The following is a 12,585-nucleotide window of genomic DNA, read 5'->3' on the forward strand; positions in this document are numbered from 1 at the left end:
ATAGTGTCATTAGAATTTAATTAGGTTAAATTACGGGAATATAATGCTGAAGGCCTAGGTGTAAAATGAACGGCCCGCCACTGCTCATGCAGTACATGCAGAACCCCACATTCTTGTAAATGTGTTATCAATACAGATAAGACTATAGTAAAGCTAGGTTTCATATGAACTGACATATAATTAAGGGGCCAAGTAGCTAGTTATCTCTGCATTCCCAACGTAGCCAGATAACCACCGCATTTCATTATTTTAAACATGGACATAGTTTAAAATATCAAACTAACATTATAGTTAATTTAGCAAACATCAGCTAATATTAGCCTTCTATTTGGTACTACTGCTCTGTTAATTATGTACCAGAGTTTTTATAAACAGTAACGTTAGGTTGCATTAGATACCTGGCCTTAGATAAGGCTTTTTTAGCGCTACTAACAAATAATTTTGGTGGGCTCTCGTCGCCACTGGGATGCCCTCCCTCCAATGCCCTTCGGGGGAAGAGTCACTGGCTTGTTGTTGATTCTCTATTGCGCACTTGTGCAGTTGGGCTGTACGCTACTAGCAATACTCGGCCCTCATTCAGGGGGGTTGCGGTTGGTGGGTGTCCCTTTGGTTGATGCCTGGCAATGTGGTTGGATTGATTTCCTGCCTGTTGGGCCCTGTCCGGGGCCTCCCCCGGGTAGGGCCACAGTGTCACCGGACCCCCCCGTCTCAGTTTCCAAGGTGTTACGCTGCTATATTATTGTGCTGGGGGACATGAGGGATGTACTACTAACTTTTCTCAGTTTCCTCCAATTTTAAATTTTAGAAAGAGATGAGGTCCTGGTCCACACCTGCGGATTACCTGGTTTGGGGGGACCGTTGCTGTTCCTGTCCTTGTCCACCTGGTCATACTTCTGACCTAGTCTAAAATCAAATATACTCTGGATTTAGCCAAGAGAAATGTATTTATTATTCCAATTGGACTCTTAATATCTCACCCGGCACAGCCAGAAGAGGACTGGTCACCCCTCTGAGCCTGGGTCCTCTCTAGGTTTCTTCCTAAAATTCGACCTTCTTAGGGAGTTTTTCCTAGCCACTGAAATTCAACACTACTGTTGTTTGCTCCTTGGGGTTTAAGGCCGGGTGTCTCTGTAAAGCACTTTGTGACAACTGCTGTTGTAAAAAGCGCTTTATAAATACATTTTGATTGATTGATTGATTGAATTTTAGCTTCACTAGCAATCTGGTGAAAACACTATTGATTTCACATCCACTTTCCCAACTAGCATGAGCATTAGCAAAGGTGGACTAATGCTAAACTGTATAGCAAAGCTAACTAACCAGCTAACACATGATAACATCGCTGTAACTGTTCGCAAATAGGTTAGTTACCTTAGTACAATGTGTCCATTTGAACTGAGATATAAAAACAGATTCATGTAAGCAGTTTTGTTTGGCAGAGAATGTATGCTTTTCAACCGATCGCTGCCCACACCTGCCCATCTGACTAGCATCACCACTCTTGATGGGTCTGAGTAACAATACGTGGACCTCTACAAATATATAGGTGTCTGGTTAGACAGCTCACTCTCCCTCCAGACCCACATAAACCATCTCCAGTCTAAAATTAAGTCTTGGCTTCCTTTTCCGCAACAGGGCCTCCTTTACTCGTCCTGGTGAAAATGACCATTGTACCATTCTCAGTGATGTCATATTTAGAACAGCCTCAAACTCCTGAAGAAATTGGATGTGGTCTACCACAGTGCCATCCCTTTTGCTACTGGAGCCCCATATAATACCCACCACTGCAACCTCTATGCATTAGTTGCCTGGCCATCATTACACACTCAGCGCCTATCTCACTGGTACCAATTAATTTACAAGTGCTTGCTAGGCAAAGCCCCACTGTACCTAAGCTCACTGGTCACCTTAGCTTTACCAACCCGCAGCCTGGGCTCAAGCAGGTACATCTCTCTGGTCACCCCAAAACTCTCAGCTGCCCACGGCTGGAACGAATTACAAAAAACCCTGAAACCGGAGACCCTCATTCCCCTCACTGCCTTTGAAAAAACATCTGTCTGAGCTACATTGTATATATTAACTCACCTCCAGCATGCGCACATTGAACCTGAACATAGCTGTCCTTATTATCTCTGTCATGCCCCATGGCACATTTGAACTCTTATCTGCACAATTGTCTTATATTATCGCTCCTTTGCACTTTGCTATTTGCACAGGCATGCCCTAGTCTAATGCTCTCTATTGTCTTTGCCACACCACTTTTGAACCCTAACTTACCTACCTCGCAAAATACACCTCAGTTTGCACAAACTGTATAACACTCTCTACTGCATTTTACACTTTTAGCTATACTCCCTAGTGCATTTGTACATTTGTTATTGCCTTATCACTTTGTATTGCATCTATATTATATTTATTTATAAGACTCTATGCATGACTGTATGTTGTCCTGCATGTTTGTGCATTGTCTTGGCCAGGTTGCCATTGCAAATGAGAATCTGTTCTGGATTGGCCTACCTGGTTAAATAAAAGGTTAAATACAAATGTGTTAATTGCTAGCTACCTGTCTCTTCTGTTTTTTCTGTTGATACTGCTCTCCCTCACTTCCAGAGGGGAGGCTTGTGCAAAGGATTGTGGTTATTGTTGTCTTAATCACCACATTGTGGTTTGAATATGATGAATCTGCATATTAAGAAACTACATTTCCTCCTCCATGAACTGCCACCTTAACGTGGTGGAGCGGTTTGAATACCCGAGTGACCCTAGGAGCAATGTTGTCTGGGGCTATATGCACCTGGTAGGGTCTCCCAAGGCAAACAGGTCCTAGGCAACAGGTCAGACTAAGAGCGGTTCAAAACCCTTTAATGACGGAAAACATTTTGAGGACCGTAACGTCGCCCGGTAAGGCGCAGCCGGGGCCCCACCCTGGAGCCAGGCCCGGGGTTGGGGCTCGTATGCGAGCGCTTGGTGGCCTTGCCTTTCCCCACGGGGTCCGGCCGGGCTCAGCCCGAAGAAGCGACGTGGGGCCGCCTTCCCGTGGGCTCACCACCTGCAGGAGGGACCATAAGGGGTCGGTGCGTAGAGGATCGGGCGGCAGTCGAAGGCAGGGGCCTCGACAACCCGATCCCTGGACACGGAAACTAGTTCAAGGGACGTGGAACGTCACCTCGCTGGCGGGGAAGGAGCCTGAGATCGTGCGTGAGGTTGAGAGGTTCTGACTAGAGATAGTTGGGATCACCTCTACGCACGGCTTGGGCTCTGGAACCACACTCCTTGAGAGAGGATGGACTCTTCACCACTCTGGAGTTGCCCATGGTGAGAGGCGGCAGGCTAGTGTGGGTTTGCTTATAGCCCCCCAGCTCTGCCGCCATGTGTTGGAGTTTACCCCGGCTAACGAGAGGGTCGTATCCCTGCTCTACGGGTTGGGGATAGGTCTTTCACTGTTGTTTGTGCCTACGGGCCGAACGGCAGAGTATCCGACCTTCTTGGAGTCTCTGGGAGGGGTGCTGGAAAGTGCTTCGACTGGGGACTCCATCGTTCTACTGGGGGACTTCAACGCCCACGTGGGCAACGACAGTGACACCAGGGGCGTGACTGGGAGGAACGGCCCCCCTGATCTGAACCCGAGCGGTGTTCAGTTATTGGACTTCTGAGGTAGTCACAGTTTGTCCATAATGAACAACATGTTCAAGCATGAGGGTGTCCATCAGTGCACGTGGCACCAGGACACCCTAGGCCGTAGGTCGATGATCGACTTTGTTATCGTTTCATCTGACCTGCGGCCGTATGTCTTGGACACTCGGGTGAAGAGAGGGGCGGAGCTGTCAACTGATCACCATCTGGTGGTGAGTTGGATCCGATGGCGGGGGAGGAAGCTGGAAAGACTCGGCAGACCCAAGAGTACTGTAAGGGTTTGCTGGGAACGTCTGGCCGAGTCTCCTGTCAGAGAGATCTTTAACTCCCACCTCCGGCAGAGCTTCGACTGGATCCCGAGGGAGGCTGGAGATATTGAGTCCGAGTGGACCATGTTCTCCACCGCCATTGTCGAAGCGGCCGCTCTGAGCTGTGGCCGTAAGGTCTCCGGTGCCTGTCGAGGCGGTAATCCCCGAACCCGGTGGTGGACACCGGAAGTAAGGGATGCCGTCAAGCTGAAGAAGGAGTCCTATCAGGCCTGGTTGGCTTGTGGGACTCCTGAGGCAGCTGACGGGTACCGGCAGGCCAAGCGGACTGCAGCCCGGGTGGTTGTGGAGGCAAAAACTCGGGCCTGGGAGGAGTTCGGTGAGGCCATCGGCTGGCCTGGAAGAGATTCTGGCAAACCGTCCGCCCCCTCAGGAGAGGGAAACAGTGCCCTACCAACGCTGTTTACAGTGGAGGTGGGCAGCTGTTGACCTCAACTGGGGATGTCGTCGGGGCAGTGGAAGGAGTACTTCAAGGATCTCCTCAATCCCGCCGTCACATCGTCCATTGAGGAAGCAGAGGCTGAGGGCTCAGAGGTGGACTCGTCCATCACCCGGGGTGAAGTCACAGAGGTAGTCAAGAAACTGCTCGGTGGCAAGGCACCGGGGGTGGATGAGATCCACCCTGAGTACCTCAAGTCTCTGGATGTTGTGGGGCTATCTTGGTTGACACGCCTGTGCAACATCGCGTGGCGGTCGGGGACAGTGCCTCTGGGATGGCAGACCGGGGTGGTGGTCCCTCTTTTTAAGAAGGGGGACCGGAGGGTGTGTTCCAATTACAAGGGGGTCACACTTCTCAGCCTCCCCGGGAAAGTCTATGCCAGGGTACTGGAGAGGAGAATACGGGCGATAGTAGAACCTCGGATTCAGGAGGAACAGTGTGGTTTTCACCCGGGCCGTGGAACACTGGACCAGCTCTATACCCTCTACGGGGTGCTGGAGGGTTCATGGGAGTTTGCCCAACCAGTCCACATGTGTTCTGTGGATTTGGAGAAGGCATTCGACTGTGTCCCTCGCGGCATCCTGTGGAGGGAGCTTCGGGAATATGGGGTCCTGGGTCCTTTGCTAAGGGCTGTCAGGTCCCTGTAAGACCGAAGCAGGAGCTTGGTCCGCATTGCCGGCAGTAAGTCAGACTTGTACCCATTGCATGTTGGACTCCGACAGGGCTACCCTTTGTCGCCGGTTCTGTTCATAATTTTTATGGACAGAATTTCTAGGGGCAGCCAGGGGCCGGAGGGTGTCAGGTTTGGGGACCACATGATTTCGTCTCTGCTCTTTGCGGATGATGTTGTTGTGTTGGCCCCTTCAAACCAGGACCTTCAGCATGCACTGTGACGGTTTGCAGCCGAGTGTGAAGCGGTGGGGATGAAAATCAGTACCTCCAAATCTGAGGCCATGGTCCTCAATCGGAAAAGGGTGGCTTGCCCACTTCAGGTTGGTGGAGAGTGCCTGCCTCAAGTGGAGGAGTTTAAGTATCTAGGGGTCTTGTTCACGAGTGAGGGAAGGATGGAACGGGAGATTGACAGACGGATCGGTGCAGCTTCTGCAGTAATGTGATACAGCAATGTATCGGTCTGTCGTGGTGAAGAAAGAGCTGAGCCGCAAGGCGAAGCTCTCGATTTACCGGTCAATCTACGTTCCTACTCTCACCTATGGTCATGAGCTTTGGGTGATGACCGAAAGGACAAGATCCCGGATACAGGCGGCCGAAATGAGCTTTCTCCGCAGGGTGGCTGGGCGATTCCTTAGAGATGAAAAGCTCAGTCACCCGGGAGGAGCTCAGAGTAGAGCCGCTGCTCCTCCACATCGAGAAGGGTCAGCTGAGGTGGCTTGGGCATCTGTTTCGGATGCCTCCTGAATGCCTTCCCGGGAAGGTGTTCCGGGCCCGTCCCTCCGGGAGGAGACCCCGGGGAAGACCTAGGACACGCTAGAGGGACTATGTCCCCCAGCTGGCCTGTGAACGCCTCGGTGTCCCCCCGGAAGAGCTGGTGGAAGTGTCTAGGGAGAGGGAAGTCTGGGCATCTCTGCTTAGACTGCTGGCCCAGTGACCCGGCCCCGAATAAGCGGAAGATGATGGATGGATGGCATTTCCCTTCTCTCTAGATATATCTTATTCAGCTTCATGTCCTTGTCATCTTTTCATCATGAAATAAATACTGTGATTATACACCTGCACTCTTAGCTTAAATTCAATGCAGTCAGCAGCCAATGTTAACCACAATTTTCTGAGATGCAGGATCACATGGCCTACCTGTATGGACAGAGTTGAGGTGGCTGCGTCCAATACAAATCATTATCCTTTGGCAAAGTGCTTCCCAAAACATTTTCGCCCCAAATGTCGTGATAAATTCCTTTCAGGTAGCGCCATGTTACAGCTATCAAACAATTAGTTATCTAATCTTCTAAACTCTTCCTGGCTGTGTTGTTCGGTGCGTTTGACAATTTTATTTTTTAGAGTGGCCTTTTATTGTGGCCAGCATAAGCCACACCTGTGCAGTAAATGATGCTGTCTAATCAGCATCTTGGTATACCACACCTGTGAGGTGGATGGATTATCTCTGCAAAGGAGAATTGCTCACTAACACAGATTAGACATATTTGAGAAATATGCCTTTTGTGTACATAAGGCCGGGTGTCTCTGTAAAGCACTTTGTGACAACTGCTGTCGTAAAAATGGCTTTATAAATAAAGATTGATTGATTGACATAGAGAAAGTCTTAGATCTTTGAGTTCAGCCCATGATATATGGGGGAAAAGTGTTGCGTTTATAATTTTGCTCTGTGTATATACACACAGTGTCACGATCCAGGTGTAGTGGAGTGTGTAGAAGAGAAACTCGAGTCAAACGCAGGGAGGTGATAAACGTAACTTGTATTTATAAATATACAAAATCAAAGGCCCGCTATAAAACTGTGAACAAGCACAAAAACAAACGTGCCAGTAATGTGAGACATAGAACAATACCACAAAAAGACACCCAGAAACACTGGAACTAATATAGGCAACATTATGAGGGAATGGACACCAGGTGTGTGCAATAACAAGACATGAGTGTCCCGAGGCCGACCCAGAAAACGCTGCGCAGGACGACAGGGCGAGGAATTGATCAGGACGATTCCATCGTCGGCGAGGAGCTCCGGATCAAGAACATCCACCACACGGGCACACAGCAACGCTCCTCCGGGCCGTACCCCTCCCACTCCACCAGGTACTACACGAATTCTGGGCATATTCTGCCCAGGGCAGGAACCCCCAATCGGCCCATAAAGGCCTTCCAGACCCGAGACGTGAACTTGGGGCCCCGGTCAGAAACAATGTCCTCCGGCACCCCGTAGTGCCGGAAGACATGGGTGAATATAGCCTCCGCTGTCTGCAGAGCCGTCGGGAGATTGGGGAGGGGAAAGAAGCGGCAGGCCTTTGAAAACCGGTCCACAACAACCATGATTGTGGTGTTGCCTAGTGAGGGGGGTAGATCAGTTAAAAAATCAATGGACAGGTGAGACCATGGTCGTTGTGGAGCGGGCAAAGGATGTAGCTTACCCGCCAGAAGGTGTCTAGGTGCCTTACACTGGGCGCATACCATACAGGAGGACACGTACACTCTCACATCCTTGGCCAGGCCAGCAGTACTTGTCGGTAAGGCAGCGCACAGTACGGTCTATGCCCGGGTGACCCGTGGAAGGGGACGTGTGGGCCCAGTAAATGAGACGGTCACGAACATCCAGCGGGACGTACTGACGATCCGCAGGACACCCAGGAGGCCCAGGATCGCCGCGCAATGCCAACTGAATGTCCGTGTCCACGTCCCACAGAACCGGCGCCACAATGCACGAGGCGGGCAGAATCGGTGTCTCATCTACCCGCCTTACACCCGCATAACCGAGACAGCGCGTCTGCCTTGGCGTTTTTCGTACCCGGCACGTATGACAGCGTGAAACCAAACCGGGTAAAAAACAACGCGCACCTGGCCTGACGAGGGTTCAGTCTCTCCGCCGCCCGGATGTACTCCATGTTTCGGTGGTTGGTCCAGACTACAAACGGGTGTCTCGTTCCTTCGAGCCAATGTCTCCAAACAGTCAAGGCACTAAACACAGCCAACAGCTCCCTATCACCGACGCCATAGTTGCGCTCTGCCTCACTGAGCTTCTGCAAGTAAAAAGCACAGGGGCGACGCTTAGGAGGGGTACCTGATAGTTGGGATTACAAAGCACCTACTCAGACCGGCCCGTGCCAGACGGGCCGGTCTGAGTATTTCACAATCTGCTCAGTTACTGGGATTTTCACACAGAACCATTTCTAGGGTTTATAAAGAATGGTGTGAAAAGGGAAAAACTTCCAGTATGCGGCAGTCCTGTGGGCGAAAATGCCTTGTTGATGCTAGAGGTCAGAGGAGAATGGGCTGACTGATTCAAGCTGATAGAAGAGCAACTTTGACTGAAATAACCACTCGTTACAACCAACATATGCAGCAAAGCATTTGTGAAGCCACAACACGCACAACCTTGAGGCGGATGGGCTACAACAGCAGAAGACCCCACCGGGTACCACTCATCTCCACAAAAAGGAAAAAGAGGCTACAATTTGCACGAGCTCACCAAAATTGGACAGTTGAAGACTGGAAGAATGTTGCCTGGTCTGATGAGTCTCGATTTCTGTTGAGACATTCAGATGGTAGAGTCAGAAATTGGCATAAACAGAATGAGAACATGGATCCATCATGCCTTTTTACCACTGCGCAGGCTGGTGGTGGTGGTGTAATGGTGTGGGGGATGTTTTCTTGGCACTTTAGCCCCTTAGTGCCAATTGGGCATCGTTTAAATGCCACGGCCTACCTGAGCATTGTTTCTGACCATGTCCATCCCTTTATGACAACCATGTATCCATCCTCTGATGGCTATTTCCAGCAGGACAATGCACCATGTCACAAAGCTCGAATCATTTCAAATTGGTTTCTTGAACATGACAATGAGTTCACTGTACTGAAATGGCCCCCACAGTCACCAGATCTCAACCCAATAGAGCATCTTTGGGATGTGGTGGAACGGGAGCTTCGTGCCCTGGATGTGCATCCCACAAATTTCCATCAACTGCAAGATGCTATCCTATCAATATAAGGGGCTGGTGTGGAGAGGATCGGGCGGAACTCGAAGGCGGGGGCCTAGACAACCCGAACCCTGGACACGGAAACTAGCTCTAGGGACGTGAAACGTCACCTTGCTGGCGGGGAAGGAGCCTGAGATTGTGCGTGAGATTGAGAGGTTCTGACTAGAGGTAGACGGGATCACCTCTACGCACGGCTTGGGCTCTGGAACCACACTCCTTGAGAGAGGATGGACACTTCACCACTCTGGAGTTGCCCATGGTAATAGGCGGCGGGCTGGTGTGGGTTTGCTTATAGCTCCCCAGCTCTGCCGCCATGTGTTGGAGTTTACCCCGGTGAACGAGAGGGTTGTTTCCCTGCGCACCGGCAGTGCAGAGTATCCGACCTTCTTGGAGTCTCTGGGAGGGGTGCTAGAAAGTGCTCCGACTGGGGACTCCATCGTTCTAATGGGGGACCTCAACGCCCAAGTGGGCAACGACAGTGACACCAGGGGCGTGATTGGGAGGAACGGCCCCCCTGATCTGAACCCGAGCGGTGGTTAGTTATCGGACTTCTGTGCTAGTCACAGTTTGTCCATAACGAACACCTTGTTCAAGCATAAGGGTTTCCATCAGTGCACGTGGCACCAGGACACCCTTGGCCATAGGTCGATGATCGACTTTGTTGTCGTTTCATTTGACCTGCGGCCGTATGTCTTGGACACTCGGGTGAAGAGAGGGGCGGAGCTGTCAACTGATCACCATCTGGTGGTGAGTTGGATCCGATGGCGGGGGAGGAAGCTGGACAGACTCGGCAGGCCCAAGCGTACTGTAAGGGTCTGCTGGGAACGTCTGGCCGAGTCTCCTGTCAGAGACATCTTTAACTCCCACCTCCGGCAGAGCTTCGACTGGATCCCGAAGGAGGCTGGAGATATTGAGTCCGAGTGGACCATGTTCTCCACCGCCATTGTCGAAGCGGCCGCTAGGAGCTGTGGCCATAAGGTCTCCGGTGCCTGTCGAGGCGGCAATCCCCGAACCTGGTGGTGGACACCGGAAGTAAGGGATGCCGTCAAGCTGAAGAAGGAGTCCTATCAGGCCTGGTTGGCTTGTGGGACTCCTGAGGCAGCTGACGGGTACCGGCAGGCCAAGCAGACTGCAGCCCGGGTGGTTGTGGAGGCAAAAACTCGGGCCTGGGAGGAGTTCGGTGAGGCCGTGAAGAAAGACTATCGGCTGGCAAACAGAAATTCTGGCAAACCGTCCGGCGCCTCAGGAGAGGGAAACAGTGCCCTACTAACTCTGTTTACAGTAGAGGTGGGCAGCTGTTGACCTCAACTGGGGATGTCGTCAGGCGGTGGAAGGAGTACTTCGAGGATCTCCTCAATCCCGCCGTCACGTCTTCCATTGAGGAAGCAGAGGATGAGGGCTCAGAGGTGGACTCGTCCATCACCCGGGCTGAAGTCACAGAGGTAGTCAAGAAATTCCTAGGTGGCAAGGCACCGGGGGTGGATGAGATCCACCCTGAGTACCTCAAGTCTCTGGATGTTGTGGGGCTGTCTTGGTTGACACGCCTGTGCAACATCGCGTGGCGGTCGGGGACAGTGCCTCTGGGATGGCAGACCGGGGTGGTGGTCCCTCTTTTTAAGAAGGGGGACCGGAGGGTGTGTTCCAACTATAGGGGGATCACACTTCTCAGCCTCCCCGGGAAAGTCTATGCCAGGGTACTGGAGAGGAGAATACAGCCGATAGTAGAACCTCGGATTCAGGAGGAACAGTGTGGTTTTCGTCCGGGCTGTGGAACACTGGACCAGCTCTATATCCTCTACGGGGTGTTGGAGGGTTCATGGGAGTTTGCCCAACCAATCCACATGTGTTTTGTGGATTTGGAGAAGGCTTTCGACTGTGTCCCTCGTGGGAATATGGTGTCCTGGGTCCTTTGCTAAGGGCTGTCAGGTCCCTGTAAGACCGAAGCAGGAGCATGGTCCGCATTGCCGGCAGTAAGTCAGACTTGTCCCCAGTGCATGTTGGACTCCGGCAGGGCTGCCCTTTGTCGCCGGTTCTATTCGTAATTTTTATGGACAGAATTTCTAGGTGCAGCCAGGGGCCGCAGGGTGTCAGGTTTGGGGACCACACGATTTCGTCTCCACTCTTTGCGGATTATGTTGTCGTGTTGGCCCCTTCAAACCAGGACTTTCAGCATGCACTGGGACGGTTTGCAGCCGAGTGTGAAGCAGTGGGGATGAAAATCAGTACCTCCAAATCCGAGGCGATGGTCCTCAATCGGAAAAGGGTGGCTTGCCCACTTCAGGTTGGTGGAGAGTGCCTGCCTCAAGTGGAGGAGTTTAAGTATCTAGGGGTCTTGATCACGAGTGAGGGATGGAACGGGAGATTGATAGATGGATCGGTGCAGCTCCTGCAGTAATGCTGTCAATGTATCAGTCTTTTGTGGGGAAAAAGAGCTGAGCCGCAAGGCGAAGCTCTCGATTTACCGGTCAATCTACGTTCCTACTCTTACCTATGGTCATGAGCTTTGGGTCATGACCGAAAGGACAAGATCCCGGATAAAGGCGGCCGAAATGAGCTTTCTCCGCAGGGTGGCTGGGCGATCCCTTAGAGATAGGGTGAGAGGCTCGGTCACCCGGGAGGAGCTCAGAGTAAAGCCGCTGTGGAGCACTGTGCTTGCTCAATCCTAGTTGGTGAACAGGTAAATATGGTGAAACCAAGTAAAGATTGCAGCAATTACGAGATCAACATGTAATTCACATACCTCCAGGGCTGCAATCCACAGGGTGTTGTGGTGTTGAAGTGCATCGTTTGGGTGGTAGGGGCCCACACTGTAACGATTTTCACTCCTCTGGCGATATACACATCCGGTCTATTACGGTCATCCTCCTCCGGGAACAAAACTACAGAAAACTTCATCACCTGAAAGCAATGTTTAAAAAAACGGCAGCACAAGACACACACAGGCTAGCTAAGAACAATGTGGATTGTGATGGCAATTTCTACAATCCAAATAGTTCTATGAAAATGGTAGGTAAGACAGGAGAAATCAATTGCGCAATAAACGGTTTTTAATTTCACTTGCAAGGAGAAAGTATACAGGTTACAAGGTAACAGTGGATAGTCTCTAAATAAAAACATCATTTCGACAGTATTTATTACATAGGAAAAGGGGTGTGGTAAGATGCTGCCATCTGTCTTATGTCAATCAAACACATTCCCTTTGTTCTATCACACAAGTAAAATGCTATCTTCCCCCACCTTATCCTTCCTGCCATAATGTTTACTGTAGTGTTTACCCAAAGGGGCCAACAGACCTTACTCCCCCTGTTGTGTATCTTCTCCTATCCTGTCCAAAAACCCATTGATCTGCATCTGGACAGACAATAGATGCCCCCTATGCAAATACCAGATCCCCCACATTCCTCTACCTATCTTAACAGTGGGACTCAGTCCTTTACTCAGTGAGAATACATTGTATAAAGAAATTTCCACAACAGGATACACACAGACATCTCAGTAACGGAATTGCAACAAGTCCAGGCTGAGC

Source organism: Esox lucius, chromosome 8 (assembly GCF_011004845.1).
Source record: "Esox lucius isolate fEsoLuc1 chromosome 8, fEsoLuc1.pri, whole genome shotgun sequence".
NCBI lineage: Eukaryota > Metazoa > Chordata > Actinopteri > Esociformes > Esocidae > Esox > Esox lucius.